Below are 17,319 nucleotides of genomic sequence, written 5' to 3'. Positions count from 1 at the left end.
TGCATTCTCTTCTTAAACATCTTCAGTGTGTACAGAGTGCATGGTTAATAATAATTTTAATTATTAAACAATATTTCCATTGATTTCATTTAAGTCTGTGGTCCTGCAACCTCCATTTGTTGACTTTTGGCTTTGCCTTTTGGAATAACTGCTCAGAGCTATCTTATCTTGTATATAAAATTGCATTATTCTTCATATGATTTCTATGTTTATGACTGCAATATTCATAGTCAACCTATGAAGTGTGTACTATTTGCCAGGCATAATTCTATATGCTTTATGTGAATCAATGATTTAATTTTTATAATAGGTTAGAGAGTTAAGTGGTATTATCATTTCCATTTTTGTAATGAGGGGATTGAGTTATCATCAGATTTAATAGACAAAAGTCACACCAAAGTCACACAGCTGGTTAGTGACTTAGAGAAAGGTTTGACAGTTGGAACAAAGTCTCACAGCTAGTTAAACAGGGAGCCAGAATTCAAACTCAGACAGCCTGGCTCTAGACTAAGACGTTTATTTTGTGCTTTATTAAATACCCAGTTATTGGATTATCTTTCTAGCTCTAAGTTCTTTTTTAAAAATAGCTTTCCTAGAATCTGAGAAATATTATTACATCAAACATATTTGTTTGCTGTCCTTTGAGATTTCACACAAAGGAAAAACATAAATGCTCAATCATTAAAGGTGGCGAAGATAGCTCTTTCCCTCCTTGTAGTCCTACTGAAAAGTCATTAAGAACAAGAACTCCTGTCCAATGCCCTGTTATAAAAAGTAATAACAGTAAAGAAATTCTTATGAGCAAAACCAACTAATTTCAGCAGTCACAGTGAAAAGTCAAACTCAGATGATTCAATTGACTCATTGATGTAGAAACAGGAAAAAAAACGTATTTGAATTAAATGATCAATGATCAAGGAATGAGGTGTTTCCTGTTAAATAATTATTAATTAAAGAGGAATGTTTTTATAGTTTTTCAATAGAACATCTTGCTATGTATTATTATCTTGAGTCATGCCCACTATTTTTACATACTATAAAGTTTAAGACATGTTTTACTTTCTTGTCTTGGGAAGTTCAGTAAAATATATAAATTGAATTCTGTATTTGTTGATCATTAAGATTTCTAGCATTTTTTATTTTCTTCTAAATACGAATTTTCATTATGAAATTCTGTAAATGTACAAACTATGGAACAAATAATATATAGAATGCTCTTTGGTGATCAAAAGAAAATCAGTCTTTTTCAAATGATTTTGAAAATGTCCATTCTAGTGGAAGGAATGCTAGCCAGGTAGAAAATGAGGGTTCTAAACAAACTCCGTCACTAATTCACCTCTTTCTTCATTTGTTAAAATAAAGGAATAGGGTTAAGTGACCACAAATTCCATTTAGTTCTTTAGTTGCATTATTAGATAAGTGATATTTGTTCCTTATTTTTAAAGTATGAAGAGCAAAACCAAAACTGCAGGTACTTGAAATTAGCTGTACTCTCTTTAATATAGTTTATTGTGTTAATGCACTGGTCTCATAAGAATCAAAGCCTGTGTTCTCCATGCCAGTTGACTTTGGAGCACTAATGAGGTGTAAGTGCATTTATTAAACCAGTATCATGCCATGGCCTAGGCCTTTCTCTACAGAGAAAAGAGCTAATGAAAGGAGCTAATGAAAGAGACTGGAGCTAATGAAAACAAAAATCAACTCAACCCCCAAACAATGGTGTCTGGAGTAGCTGAATTATCCTTCCTTCTAAACTGAGAAGTGTCTTGCATTTCCAAACCATCAGTACTCTATTGTAATTGCTTTTGTTTGGACTACAAAGTGTTTGGGGGCTCCAGAACATAGGGTGATTAATGATCCCAATATCCATGTTCTCTCTGCTAAATTGAATTTAGCATATTTGTTACAGGTGATCCCCGGGGCCTTTGTATGCAACAAAGAAATCAAATTAATAATTCAAAACATAAAAGCTATCTCTTGGTCTCTTTTAACTTAATTTGTTTGGGGTCTGGTCCACACCTTCTAATTCAGAATGCGATTTCAGTGACTCTTGAGCTGTGATGCTCAGTAAATGGAGAGTAGAAAAGCTCGAGGAGACAAATCTTAAACATAATGAAACCCACAGTGGGAGAATTTCCATAATGAGATTTGGATTGAAAATATAGATTGACAAAGACATTCTCTTTACTTCTGCTTTTCACAATATAAACTCTAGGGTGTGTGTGTGTGTGTGTGTGTGTGTGTGTGTGTGTTCTTTCAGACTGCTGTAAAAATTAGTCTGTGGATCCAGAGAGTCCATATATAGCCTAGCAGAGGAATGTGGAAGATGAATGAGAAAGCAAGCATGAAGTCATGAGTTCAAAAAAGGTTGCAAAATGCTTCTCTATACAGATGGTCTCTCGTCCCGCTGTGTTGTGGAGTATCGTACAGACAACTGTGAAAACATGGAGAGCAGAGTCTTGTGTCTTGAGCCATGCATTGCCTGGTACAATTGAGAACTCAGTCATGATATGTTGAGTTGAATGAATGTATGTACACAAATGTGATCATTTTAGAAGAAGCCCAGTCTTACAGGCATAAGCAGCAAACCTAATCACAGCTTCCACCTTTCAAAAATCCTTCTTACGGTGCTGAAGGAATTTATTTTGCATTGGTTTGCTGGAAAGAAAATAATGGTCTTGACTATTGTGGCTCTTTACTTTCTTCCAGAAAAGCAACCATGGCCTGGGTATGGTTTTCAAACCGCATTTTTACAGAGTATTTAAGGGCAAAGGGCATTTATTTTTGCCAAACAGACTGAATTTCACAAATGATACATGAGGATTAGTGAATGGTGTTCACTGTAGCATTAAACTGCTTTTTTTATGGCCAGATACCATTCCAATCTAAATCTGCAGGAGCTATTCATGGGAGAATTACACTGTGAGGTTACATTTGGGTTGGTTCTACTCAATAAAGTGACATAAAAAGAAGAGCCAATGTAGTCAACAGAATTTCTAAGAGGCAATCTTATTAGTTTTCTTCTTTATTAGTGTGGCTAAAGCATTAGTGGTACTTTCACAGATTTTATACCATCCTGAATGCATGTTGTCAGGGGACTCTCTGGATCCCTTGGCAAATTTTCACAGCAATCTGAAATTTTCAAGCATGGATTAAAATTACGCTTACCTTTATCTTACTATTGTTTCGTAACCCTCAACATTTATGTGAATAATCTAAGTTTCTTTATAAAACATAGAACAGAGTTTGCAGGCATGATACGCTTCACAAGAGGTGTGAGCACAAATTGTAGGCAGGGGGTGAAGAAATATTGAAACAAATTCTGAATCAAAATTTGTTTAGATTACAAAAAGAGAAGATATTGTTAATAATAATGGCACAATTATGTAGTTTCTGCTTAACTGTTTCAGCAATGGATTAAAACTACATTAGAGAGGGTTAAAACAATAGAAATTATAATAGCATATTTCTTTATAGTAAATTAGAAATTTAGTATATATTGCTTTGTACTTAATTCCTGGGAAAAAGAAAAAGAAACTTGTGGCAGTTCAGAGTGGATTGCAATAGGATTTATTGGATTCCCTATGTGTGCCAGGCACTCATTCAGGGCCACTCTGCAGGGCTTTGTGATACACAAATCAAAAGTGTGCAATTCACAGAAACTTTAATGCAAACTTTTTTCTGTCCGTTGTGCAACTCAGGAGCCCTGAGAGTTTCTTATTTGATATAGAAAATCAAAAGGTATAGAAGTTAAAGTTTCTGCTTTTGAGAAATTTCTAATTTGAGGGGAATAGATGTTACTTTACAGGATCGTCTCATGGTCAGAGGGTTAATTAACTTGCCTTTGGCCAACACCGCTAGTGGGAAGAGTATATAAAATCTGAAATTCAGATGGTCTAATTTAAAATTTAGCATTATTAACATTATATTGCACTAACTTCTTTTAACCTAAAACTTTGCACCAATAATATAACTTTTTTTAGTTATAATTCTCATAAATTTAACTCCTCTTTCCACCACTGCAAAAAGTGCTTGACAATGTGAGTACCAGCTGCTTTTAGATCCTACTAAAAAACTGTGCCCAACATTTTGAGTTTCCATTTCAGTTCTGCTTGTTGTGACTTCTAGTTAAAAAAATCGTGTGCCTTTGTAAGGGTAGAGTTTTTACGAACAAATGATGTGAAATGAGTTAGACTTAACATCTAATTTTACATCCATTAGCTATTTATCAGCCATAAACATCTCTAGTAGAACTTTAAAATCTCAGTTCCTTATTCATAACGGGGCATTGATGAGACCAGTGTTTTGGAGATGTTTGGGAGTATAAATCAGGTAGTATATTATATAGGCACTTAGTGCATCTGAGAGACTTGATAAATATGTGGGTATGTCATGTATGCTAATCAGTTTTTAGTAAATATATATTTCAAGCCCCTTTATTTAATGCTTTTATTTGGACATATGTTGTAGGAGACATTCCTCTCCTCACAACAAGATATGATCATGGTATCATATAATTTAAAAAGTTAAGTTAGAAAATGGAGTCAATTCTCAAAAGGAGCTTTTCTGCAGTAGATTGTTTTGGTCAAATCCAAGATATACATACAGCTAGTAAATAACATACTTGGTAAATGATATGCCACCATTTGGCTGAATCCAAAGCCTAAGCTTGTATATTTCCCAGTATATACTTTCTTTTTGCAAACAATCCAGTTATTGATCACATTTCCCTATAATGCAGATGAGTTATTCAGCAAAAATATGACAGTTTAGGGAATGTCTACATTATTCTGAATTTATAGTATAGAAGATACTGTTAATCACCTATAACTAGCACCATGTATCTCTCTTAGCAATACTGTCAGAATAAATCGTAGGGTTATGTCCAAATAATACTTCAGAGATTTTATGTTTTTTAGTGATGGGTGAGTAAAAAAAATATTCATTCCCCCTTGCAAATAGATGATTTTTGACTTAGATTAATAATCAGGGTCTACAAAAGAGGTATGCTCTTGCTATTAGCAGGCATGTTAGTGTGGCTATATATGTTGCAGTGGTGATAATAAAAATGTGGATTCATAATTTTTCACATGGTATATTAGAAAACAACATGTGAAAATATCTGTGTTGACATATTTTCCAAATTTAATATAAAACTATTTTAGTTTTAAAAATAAGCACCTAAGTAATCACAATAAGTGGAGACAATAGGAAAATTTAAAATTCACATACTTATAAAATAAAATAGGTGACATAAAGCAAAATGATAAATATTTACAGAAAAGCTAAAAACAATAAACCACAGTTTAGAAGAAACAAAAACACAGAGATTATTTGTGTACTAGAAACAGAAACCTCTAAAACTTAATAAATATTTTTAAGAACGTAACTTTAATTTTGAAGGATGTACTGTGAAAACAATTTATGAAATTAACAGGACGATAGCAGGTGCTTGGTGTATAAACTCTATGGAACATTATAAACATGTTATTCTGTGATATTAAAGAATGAAGAATATAAAACTGAGACGAGGCAAAGTAGATTGCCCTGTTGGCAACCAATATCTAGAGCTGCATTGTTAACACTTGTTAACATTGTAGAAATATTAGAAGGACAAGAATCTCTATAAATTGTGATTCTAAACCAGGGATGCCCAACTGCCGGGCCACAGACAGATGCTGGTGTGTGGCCTGTTAGGAACTCAGGCGGCACGGCAGGAAGTGAGCGGTGGTAAGTGAGCATTACTGTCTGAGCTTGCCTCCCTTCAGAGAGCGTTGGCGTTGGATTCGCATAGGAGCATGAACCTTACTGTGAATGTGCATGAGAGCGATTTAGGTTGCGCGCTCCTTATGAGAATCAAGCTAATGCCTGATGATCTTAGGTGGAACGCCTTCATGCTGAAACCATCTACCCCAAACTCACCCTCCTGTCCGTGGAAAAAATGTCTTCCATGAAATCAGTCCCTGCTGCCAAAAATGTTGGGGACCATGTTCTAAACAACAAAACTGCTATTTCAAAGATGTAAGCATAGCTCATGTATGTATGTGTGGGTGGTACACTATATAACACAGAATAAAATAATAAATGCTATATTGATTCAAAACTATATTTCATATTACCTAGTGAAATGTGTACCATGTTTAAGGTGACTAGACATAATTTTGGCATCTATTTACCCTTCTCCCTTGCATTCATACAAACATATTATGGTTGGATTATAAGTGCATTGCTCAAAAATCCTTCTCATTAAACATAAGCTTATTTAAACCAGTATTTCTTAATGTGTGCTTCATTGACACTTAATCCTATAAAATGGTATACTAAAAAAATAATTGTACACTAAAATAAGTTTGGTAAATAATGAACTTTAAAATTCCCCCTTAGATACTGTGATAAATATACTAATGCCTGCTAAACGTTCCATTTGTTTCCTTGTATTTTCTAGCCTGTTTTGGGCACTCAACTTTGTGAGCAGTTATGGACAAAAAAATGTGATCAAAAGTGAAGTGGTTTTTGGACTAAGACACTGGAAAACTCCTGTGCAATTCCCCAATCTTGTTTTTTTGTTTGTTTTTGTTCCCTTTCTTACCGGAGTAAGGGAGGAAGCCCCATGTTGCAGATAGTGCAACCACAAAATAGCAGTACCTGTATTAGCCAGGGGTTGTTATGGAACAGAACATCATTGCTATCCCATGATGGGGACATAGCATTAACAATATACACATCTTTATTGTTAAGCACCTAGGAGTTCAGGGTTTGCTATCGAGATATAATCTAGCTTACATTGGTCATATGTTATATATTATACATATGTATATCTTAATAGCAAGCCCTGAGCGCCTAATATACATATGTGTAATTCGTATCATATAATAAAAACTCTTAGTTTTCATGCAATACAGGGAATTCTCAAACTGTTTCTGTCACGTATCCTACACTTATTTCTCTATGGAAGCTTTTTTTAAAGAATCTATTCATATCCCCTTGATCTAGGGTTCCATGGAATACAGTTTGTGAAACACTGGTTTTAGGTGTTTTTTCAACTTATTTATTTCATTATCCTTTTTAACAACACGGGATCAAACACTGTGAAGGTTTACTCTCTACTGGATAAGAGAGTAAGTCTATATTTGCCCAAATATTACTTTCAGGAGTTTGGGCTACATATTTATAATGAACTGAAAACTTGTGTTCATATTTATATTTCTTTTATTAGTTTGCATTTTAATCGTATCTCATTTTTCACGTTTTCAGACATGGTAGGTTACTTTCATGAAAATAGCAATAATAGTACTAAGGTTTCTTTTTAAATAGTTTTCCAAGTCTTTAATTAATTTAGTTGTTCTTTCCTGGATTTTCTAGAATTCTCTTACTCATAATTGAGCTACAAAAACTTTTTTACAATGGTTGTACAATATGATTTCTAAAAGACTAAGATAGGTATTTTATTGAGCTTTGGTTGATATCTCAAAACATTTAGAGTGGACACCAGGGAACACTGGAAAAATAGGGATTCATTTTGCCATCTGGTTCTTTCTCTCCGGCACAGACTTGTTGAACAAGGTCTGTCATCCTGAGCATAGATTTTAATGCCTCTAAAATCATTTCTATTCTTCAGGCTATTTGCATACCTTAAGAAGTTATTTTTCTTATTTATTCATGTTTGCTTTACATTGCATTTTCAAAAACAGTGTGGGATTTCATTAGATCACTTTTTGGATTATTTATTTGAAAAAAGTATATAGTACCACCACAGGTGGATGGAGTATCTTAACATTAATACATCTGTTTTCTTTTTTAAAACTAGAGAGCACATTTCTGCCCAGAGAAGGGGAATATTTATCCCTTCCTTATATTTCCAGTGTTTAAGATATTCATTTTTTAAAAAACACTCTCTTCAGTTTCAAAGACATACACCAAAGTTATGTTTTCTCTCATATAATATGCTTGTCAAAGTGTTTAGTAGCTTATCTATTGATGTAGATGCCAGTAACTTCCTTGACGTAAAAACAGTATTTCTTATTCTTTATTTCTCATACTGCTTTTAGAGCCAATAGCTGGCCTTCTTTTGTCCCTTAAGTTTGAATATTCATCAAGGAACTTGTTGGACATTTTTTTGTTTGTCTTCTCTTCTTTTCTCCTAGTATTATATATATTACTTTAGCCTTAATCATTACTTCCAAGTAGATTATTTGAAAAGTATATGTTCTGTCCAAATCTCATCTCAAAACTCACCCCATATTTCCAGATGCCCCCAAAACAAAATGCCATCCGCATCTACTTCCTCATGTTTGAAGTTTAATTTCTAAAATTTTCCACAAAGCAGATTTTTTTCCTTATTTTCACATATATGGGAGCAGAATGACTCTTTTCCTAGTCACAAAGATTCCAACTTGATTAAGCACTTTAGAGAGGTACTTAAAAAAAAAAAAACACCTTTCCTTACGTTATATGCAAAATTAGTGTATTTTTCTGGATTTATGAAACCATCCCACATTTAGATATTCTCTCGGCCAGGCATGGTGACTCATGCCTATAATCCCAGCTCTTCAGGAGGCCGAGGCGGGTGGATCACCTGAGGACGGGAGATCGAGACCAGTCTGGCCAACATTGTGAAACCCTGTCTCTACTAAAAATACAAAAATTAGTCGGGCGTAGTGGTGGAAAACTGTAGTCACAGCTACTCAGGAGGCTGTGGCAGGAGAATCGCTTGAACCCAGGAGGCGGAGGTTGCAGTGAGCTGAGGTTGCACCACTGCACTGCAGCCTGGGCAACAGAGAGCGACTCCGCCTCAAAACAAAACAAAACAAAACAAAACAAAACAAAACAAAACAAATAGTCTGTCCTATATTAACATAAGTCTATTAAAATCGGACAGACCCATTGCTCTACTTTTTGCATTGGTTTTTGAAAACATAGACTTTAGTAATAAGAAACGTAGTGGAGAAAAAGTAGATGAAGATAAGTACTTTTAAAATTTAAAGTGTGGTCAGTTAAAACTTATTTAACCTAACATTCAATTAAGTGTATGAAAAGTGCTGAGATTTACCCATTAACTTTTCTCATAAGAAACTAGATCATGTATTTCTCTTTTACCAAAATTCTATTTGACATTCAACTTAAAATCCAAAGAGTATAATGAAAGCCCTTAAGATAGTGACCGTGAAATAGTAATATAGCCTGACATTTAATGAAGTGGATGGGTATGTCTCTTACCTAAAGAGAAAACGTGAAAATTTAAAGTTGCACTGGTTATACGTCTGTGCGTATATCTTCATTTTTTTTAAATCAGACTCTTGACAATTTCATTACTTAGCTCTCCAGCAAAACAATGCATCTGTGCAAATATTTCACAGTTTTCCATTGTTTTAAAGTTTGCTGATGAGAGGTTACTTAGTATTGTTCAGTATTTTTCCCAAATCTTTTATACCACAACCCAGAAGTACCCATGCCTCACTTGTGCTAATACAAATACCTAGATTCATATTTCCGATTCTGTTCTAATTATTATTTTACATAAATATCTTGTCTAGTTACCCGAAAAACCTAATATTAGAATTTAAGATAGGGAGATGTCAGTTCAGTGAAACAGTATCTTCATTAGCAAATATGTAATGTGATTGTTGATTATACATTTGGAATGTCACACAGTTCATTCTTGTTCCCACTGGATATAAATCAAAATGTTACATTGACAACTTGTCCAACATGTCTAAAGTAAGAGTCAGTTTTGTCAGAATTGTAGGTGTTTTTCACTTACTCATGCAGTGAAGATTTTGGAGAGATGAACGAGGTGATCAGAGGGTACATTCAATAATGTTTTTGACCTTTATTTAAACCTTGTCAGTATGAAAACTTCAGAATAAAACTATAAACATATGTAATGAGTATGACTGCCAGGTCAAAAATTCAGCTGTGCAAAAACTCTTCTCTGGAAGACAACTTAATATCTTTCTTGAGTCCCATTCTTCTGGGTTGGCAAAATAAAAAATTTTGGGGGGGTTTGTGACTAAGTTTCAGGGGGCTTTCGTATTGCAAGACAATTAATATGCATGTTGTCTTAAAGTCATCTCTCTATGCAGATATCTGCTGAAAGATCTGTCTCACTATCTGGTCCTCAATTACAAATACACATCAACTCTCTTCCCTACCCGCCTGTTCCCTTCATTTAAAGTGGCCCACTCTGCTGCTGATTACATGCATGGCCATGGAGATCATTCTCTGGTTTCCATCCATGGATGTGAGTGTCTACAAGATGAGTTCATTGGCCTAAACCCACCAAGCATTTCCTCTTGCTGATGCTCTGGAGTCTACCGAGGAAGGTCCTCTTCACTCCTGAATCTCACATTCCTCTCTGGGTTTTTGCCAATTCCCAAAAACTCTACCTGAGAAGGAGGCATGGAGCTCCTCTCAGCGTCACCTCTCATCCCTTCTGCTGTGTCTCTCTTGTCTTCACTCCTGTGTCTCCAGCAGGAGACAAGGACACAGAGATGATCAGAAATTTACTAGTTTCTGCACTATTGTCTCTTTCCCAAGAAGTCTCATGGAAGAAATCCAAAAAAAAGGTAAAATTGGAAAATATAAAACATGTAAGGATGTTAATTTTTTGTATCTTCCTTGCAAGCTTGACAGTACATCATTCTCATTCAAAACACAAAGGTGTTGTCTTGTATTTGCACATCCCTCATGTCTTCTGTCATTATTTACTCTTCTGGAATTATTTTTTCTCTTGCTGGAGTACTTTCTCTGAGTAATTTTCAAATGCTGTTTGTGTATATTTCTGTGTGTGGCAAAGCTTTTGAAGTCTTCTATTCCCAAGAGTATATATATTTCAACCTCACTTTCAAGTGATGAAATAGCTATATGTAAAACTGTAAGCCACAAGTTCTTTTTCTTTTACACTTTAGAAGGGTTCATCCTTACCTTCTTGCATCCAGGGTTTCTTATGCCCAGCTAATTTTTGTTCCTTGTTTCTGGAAGCCTTTTGAATGTTTGCACTTTCTTTACTTAAAATAGACTATGATACATCTAAGCGTAGGTTTTAAATTCTAAATGTTATGCGTGTTCGTGGTGAGACAGGTACAAATGCAATAGAGGACACTAGGAAAAATCCTCAGAATCCATTTGGTATGTGAGTGTGTCTGTGTGTGTGTGCACATGCGTGTGTGTATGTGTGAGTGTGTGTGAAACACCTTCCTCCACATTTTAATCTTACAGGTCCTTTTGCCTCACAAAACAACAACAACAACAAAACAAACAAACAAACAAAAAAACTCAATAGGTCAAAAACTCTCTGTGTTGAATTGGTACCTCTTGAGAGAGCCTGACAGCCAGCTAACCTCTGTGGTCCATCTTGAATGGGGACAGCTTATCACAATAGAAGGAGCTATTGAGTGTGACTTATCCTTGAGTCCCCTCCTGCTCACTTGACGTTTTGTGGTATCCTACTAGCCCTGCACAGCACACCCAGACTTGTTGCGTGGATTTAGCCTTCAGAATTCCAACATCAGCACTTGAGGCTTCAGGACTGAGGAGGTGAGGGTAAGTGCTAAGCATTCTTCCTCTCTTGGGTGCAGATTTCACAGCATTTCCAAAGATTCGTTCATACTCCACGGCTTGTGCTTTTGAAGTTTTGTTTTCATTAAAAATAAAAGCATGGTCCGGGCACGGTGACTTACACCTATAATCCCAGCACTTTGGGAGGCCAAAGCGGACGGATCATGAGGTCAGTTGATGAAGACCATCCTGGCTAACACAAGGGGGAAACCCCGTCTCTACTAAAAATGCAAAACATTAGCCGGTCGTGGTGGCGGGCACCTGTAGTCCCAGCTACTCGGGAGGCTGAGGCCGGAGATGGCGTGAACCCGGGAGGCGGAGCTTGCAGTGAGCCGAGATCGCGCCACTGCACTCCAGCCTGGGTGACAGAGTGAGACTCAAAATAAATAAATAAACAAATAAATACGTGGTCAGGTTTTGAGAAAGCAGACATAACTAAATATAATTATATTTTATGACCATCTTTTCTCTGTAAGGTTAAATGGAAATTGCATAATCGTATTTAGAATAAAAGAGAGTTTCAGGGTGTGCCTCTGCTCTTTCCACTCCTTTCCTTCATACCACTATTCTCAGGCCTTCCTGTTTAGGAATTTGGGGACTACTACTGAGATACAGAGTGAGAAGAAGGAAACATTAGGACAAAGCTGTCATAACTTTTACTGCTCCCAGTATTTACATTAATTTTTTGTGTTACATAATTTAATCCATCTAACATCTAGCTCATAACATTACTTACCACAATGTCATCATTTTATAACAAAGGCTATTTGGAAAATTACCAAAACCCAAAATTGAGTAAGTAGCAGAGCTATATTTTATATTCAGGTTTTGTCTGCCTGTGAACCACTTTTTATAAAGAAGACATCTAGATCAAGAGGCAAAAGACAGAGTTGCTATCCTAGCGCTGTCAGTAGTGTGATCTTCTTTAAGCCACATAACTTCTCTGTGCCCCAATTTTATCTTTGTTAATTAATAATATAAGGCCCCATTCTAGCTGGTTTGAGCATTAAGCAGAATGAAGTAAGTATCGCCTGTGAATATGGCCAGTATTATCACAGTGTTCTGTATACATTAGCTGAATTTCAGTTTGTGAAAAATTAATCCATATCTCATTTTCTCAATAGAATAAACTGTCTAGTTAGTTTGTATTTATCATGTTATTGATTTATTTATTAGTTTATTTTTGACAGAATCTAGATCTGTTGCCCAAGTTGGAGTGCAGTGGCACAATCTCGGCTCCCTGCAACCTCCACCTCCCTGGTTCAAGCAATTCTCCTGTCTCAGCCTCCTGGAACTACAGGCACTCGCCACCACACCTGGCAAATTTTCGTATTTTTAGTAGAAATGGAGTTGCACCATGTTGGCCAGGCTGGTCTCAAACTCCTGACCTCAAGTGATCCACCCGCCTCAGCCTCCCAAAGTGCTGGAATTACAGGCATGAACCACTGCACCCAGCCTATCACATTTTTTAACACAGTACAAATGAACTGACTTACATGAATCAGAAACTTGTGTAGTGTAAAGATTTACTAATAATTTAAAGTGTAGAGGTAATACATAGATGCAGGTGGTACACGGCTTGAAGGACCCAGGATTGTCCTAGGTGGATAGATACATCCTGGACTGGATACATCTACTGGAGCAAAGTCATAGATGAACCATTGCAATGAAGGTTGCTGTTCACCTCATATAGCCAGAGGTATCAAGAACTGTTGCCACTTTGCTGATCATTCAGGGATTACATGACATTTTCTAAGAGCACATGCTTCATAAATCCATAGATTCTCTTTTTTTTTTTTTTTTTTTTTGATACAGGGTTTCACTCTGTTGTCCAGACTAGGGTGCAGTGGCACAATCTCAGCTCACTGCAACTTCTGCCCCCTGGGTTCAAGCGATTCTCCTGCCTCAGCCTCCTGAGTAGCTGTGATTACAGGTGCCCACCACCACGCCTGGCTATTTTTTGTGTTTTTAGTGGTGACAGCTTTCACCATGTTGGCCGGGCTGGTCTTGAACTCCTGGCCTCAAGTAATCCACCCGCCTCAGTTCCCCAAAATGCTGGGATCACAGGTGTGAGCTACCCCTCCCAGCCACGTGAGTCACCGCACTCAGCCCATGGATTATAAGTGAGTTCACCTAAGTGGTTCCACACCAGGGACATTCTGTTCAAATCATTTCATAAACAAGGAACTTCCTTCTAATAGACAGTACAGTTTCCAGGAAGGGTCAGATTTTGTACCAGAGTCACCAAAGCTTTTTATCCAGGGAAAGAAATAAAACCAGGCTGTGCTCAACCCAATCCTCTCCATGTGGCCAAAGTATAATGAGATTGCTGTAATAAATACTGCAGTAAATATTACGATTTTGTTCTTTATGCCTGATGTTGTAACTGTAAATGGGGCAAAAATCAAGTCAAGTATCATAGATTGAGTAGCTGTTGTATACATGGTAGCTTTGAAAAAAAGAGAAATTTACTTGTGATCAAAATTCCCTTTAATGTCTAGAAATGCTTGCCTCTCCTTATGACATGACACCATTCTCATCTTTGAAACAGAATACCTTATATGATAGAAACCTAGAGCAAGCAATTTCACATGAGGTAACAAAAGAGTTCCCAGAGTTTTTCCAGATCATTGGAAGACTTAAGTACAGGATGGAGGGAAATTTTAAAATTGTTCAAGACAAGAAAGCATTTCCCCATGAGAGAATCAAATAACTGAAGAGAGGGTGTGTGTGTATGTCTTTATAGTTTCTTTTCTTCTTGCTGTTTATGTGCTTGCATTATCTAGACATTTTCCCAATAGTTTATTTTCGTAGCATTTTCAAAATCTGTATTAAATAAAGATAGCAAGTAGTAGAGCAAGATGAATGAGGGAGGGAGAAAGAATGGATTGGTAATGGAAGCAACATTTCCTACAAGCCTGCTTTATTGTAGCACTGACAGTAGGAGTTCTTATAAATGCTAGGTTAACTTGAAATTCTACCGACTGTCTGTTACTGTTTGTTTTAAATAGAATTCTAGTATCTTGGGTAGGAAATTTATTACAGGCAACCCTAAGAAGATATATTCCCTAAATTATCCTTCAGGTGATGGGATTAATCTTGGTAAAGCGACTAAGTTGCTTCTTGCTGATTGGTACATTTTGAAAAAGAAGAATCACATTAACTCCAGAGCAGAAAAGAGCCATAGATCATTCTTACTAAATTAATTGGTCTTACATGTAAATTGAGAAAGATTGCTGAAGGCAAGATTGCCCCAAGGAATTTAACTTGAAATCATGAGGTTACATAAATGCGAAGTGCTACTGCTTAAATAAAAAAAAATTATGCTCTAATAATAATCATGATAATATGACACAGCATGAAGCAAATATATTGAAAACTAGAAAACAATCTTGGAAACAGTTGCTATACTGTATTATAGGACTAAATACTATACTATATTAAGGACTAAATCAATTTAGAGAATGGTGGCTGTGAACATTTTAATATCCCACTCAGCTCCAAATTATCTAGAGAAATCTTCTACATATTCTACAGTCTAGAAACCCCTTTCTTCAATGCCCAAGGCTGAGGGTGTTGCAGAAAATAAAAGAAAAAAAAATTGTATTTGCAACCAGACTAGTACTTTCTTCAGAACACTATGATGTCAGATTCACATCAGTGAACATTTATTCTTAAAAACAAATCCCTATTATTCTTTGCCTCAGTGGTCACCGAGCTAAGAAAAAGACCAATTGGTTTTAGGGGAAAAAATGAAACAAAACATGTGAGACGCTGAAACAGTGAGTGAGAAGTTGCTGAAGGTAAATCCCAGGTGGATTCTGTCACATGCTGATTTATTTTCAACTCTGAATATTTAGCATTTCACAGAACACTTGAGCAATTCTTGAAGAGCTTTATTTAGATGCCTGGAGAGAAATCTTCTTGAAATATACAGTATATTCACCTGTGAGTCCTGCCCTACCTCAACAAATCATTCCATTACTTTTACTGTTCTATATCACATAAAGGCCCAAAAGACTATGGAAGTGGACTGCTTACAAAATTTATCTTAGTCCAGCTCTGTATACAGCATATTAATTTTAGACTTTTTAGGTATTCAAAAAGTAGAAATCTATACTAACTATGGTTTCAATGCATAGCAATATTAATTTTTATTTTATTGTTAATTTTGCTTTAAAAGTCATCTATTATAAAGAGATAAATTCAAAACAGTATCTTATAAATGCACTGGTCAACTTGCCTAAGAATACAGGTCATATTATGCTATTCAAGTTACATTTTAGATGAATATACTTCTGCTAGATTTATGCTGCATCTAACATTTGGGGGAACAAAGGGATGTATTAATATGATTTTAAATGCTGTTCTGTGCTTAACTTTTATTGCTTAATTGAGAGTGCATGCCACAGCACAGTTATGCCAAGAATATGGTTTCAGTGAAAGAAATGAGCTATTTTATTGTCTCAATAACTAGCTCTTTTCTTATTTGATATTAAAGAAAGAAATGTGCATTTCTGAAGTTGAGGTTCAGCAATGCATTAGTATTTGCCAAATTATGAGTGACCCTTCTAAAGGCTATAATATTTTAGTTTTACCTGTTGTGTTATATTTATTTTAGAGCCAATTTACAATTTTTAAATTGTTTCCTACATTTTTATTAGTTTATGATGTAACATAGAGTATATACTGACAAAGACAATTTTCTTTTCTTTGACATTATGTAAACCAAAAAATATGCATTGTTATAAAATATGAGAATCTTGCATCTGCAAATCAGACTGGAAAAGTTTTCATGCTTCATTAACACCTGTGCTACAAATTCAGGTTTAACAATTTGATGAAGGAATATTTCAGATTGCAATAATCACAGAAGTTATTTATTGTAATAGTTTCAAAGGCCAAGCAGAAAGCTGTTACAGTTAATAAACATCCTAAAATGGTTTGTGTATGATAAAAGAATATCAATGGTTTTTGCTTGTTACTCTGGGGATTGAAATAGAATCATAAAAAAATCTGTCTTTAAGTTCCATATGCATTTGTTCCTTAATTCTCAGTGTTTTGAATTTACATAATACGCACATCTGAAAAAATGGGGATAACAATTTGTGACCTTTTGTTAATAATATTGGCTTCCAAAATTGGATGATAATAAGAGAAAGTCTCTAACAGCTTATCTTTTTCAACAGGAAGCTTCTTCTTATTCTTAATTTAATTCCCAAGGTTCCCATGAAGTATGTAACTTGAAATAACATTTACCGAGTGAAGAAAAATGGTTAATGCTGCCAACACCAATACATATTTAATGATTGAGAAATGAGTTAACTATGACAAAATTATCAAGTTATAAATTAAGAGGTGCCCCAGAAATCAACTCTCATCCTTTTATTCACATTTAGCGAAACCAAAAACACAGAAAAGTAATGACAATTTTCTAAGACAAAACAGTTTGTCATTCCATAAAGTGGCTACTACAATTGGGTCTCCTGCCTTCCAGCTCAAAATATTTCCCCTATACTCTGTAATTTCAGAAGGAGGATAAAGAATATAGGATTTTTACAGTAAGTGTTTGTTAAAACATTTTATTTAGAACTTATTATAGATCCATGGAAAGTTGCAAAGATAGTACAGAGATTCCATGCGTTCTTCAACTACTTTCCTCTAATGGTTATATCTTACCAAACTAGTATAATAAATGGATATTGGTATGATGTTTGTATAATATCAATCACACATAATTATCACTGCAATTGGAATATAGAA

Source organism: Rhinopithecus roxellana, chromosome 6 (assembly GCF_007565055.1).
Source record: "Rhinopithecus roxellana isolate Shanxi Qingling chromosome 6, ASM756505v1, whole genome shotgun sequence".
Taxonomy (NCBI): domain Eukaryota; kingdom Metazoa; phylum Chordata; class Mammalia; order Primates; family Cercopithecidae; genus Rhinopithecus; species Rhinopithecus roxellana.
The sequence above is the reverse complement of the archived record's forward strand: the minus strand, read 5'-3'. Positions refer to the sequence as shown.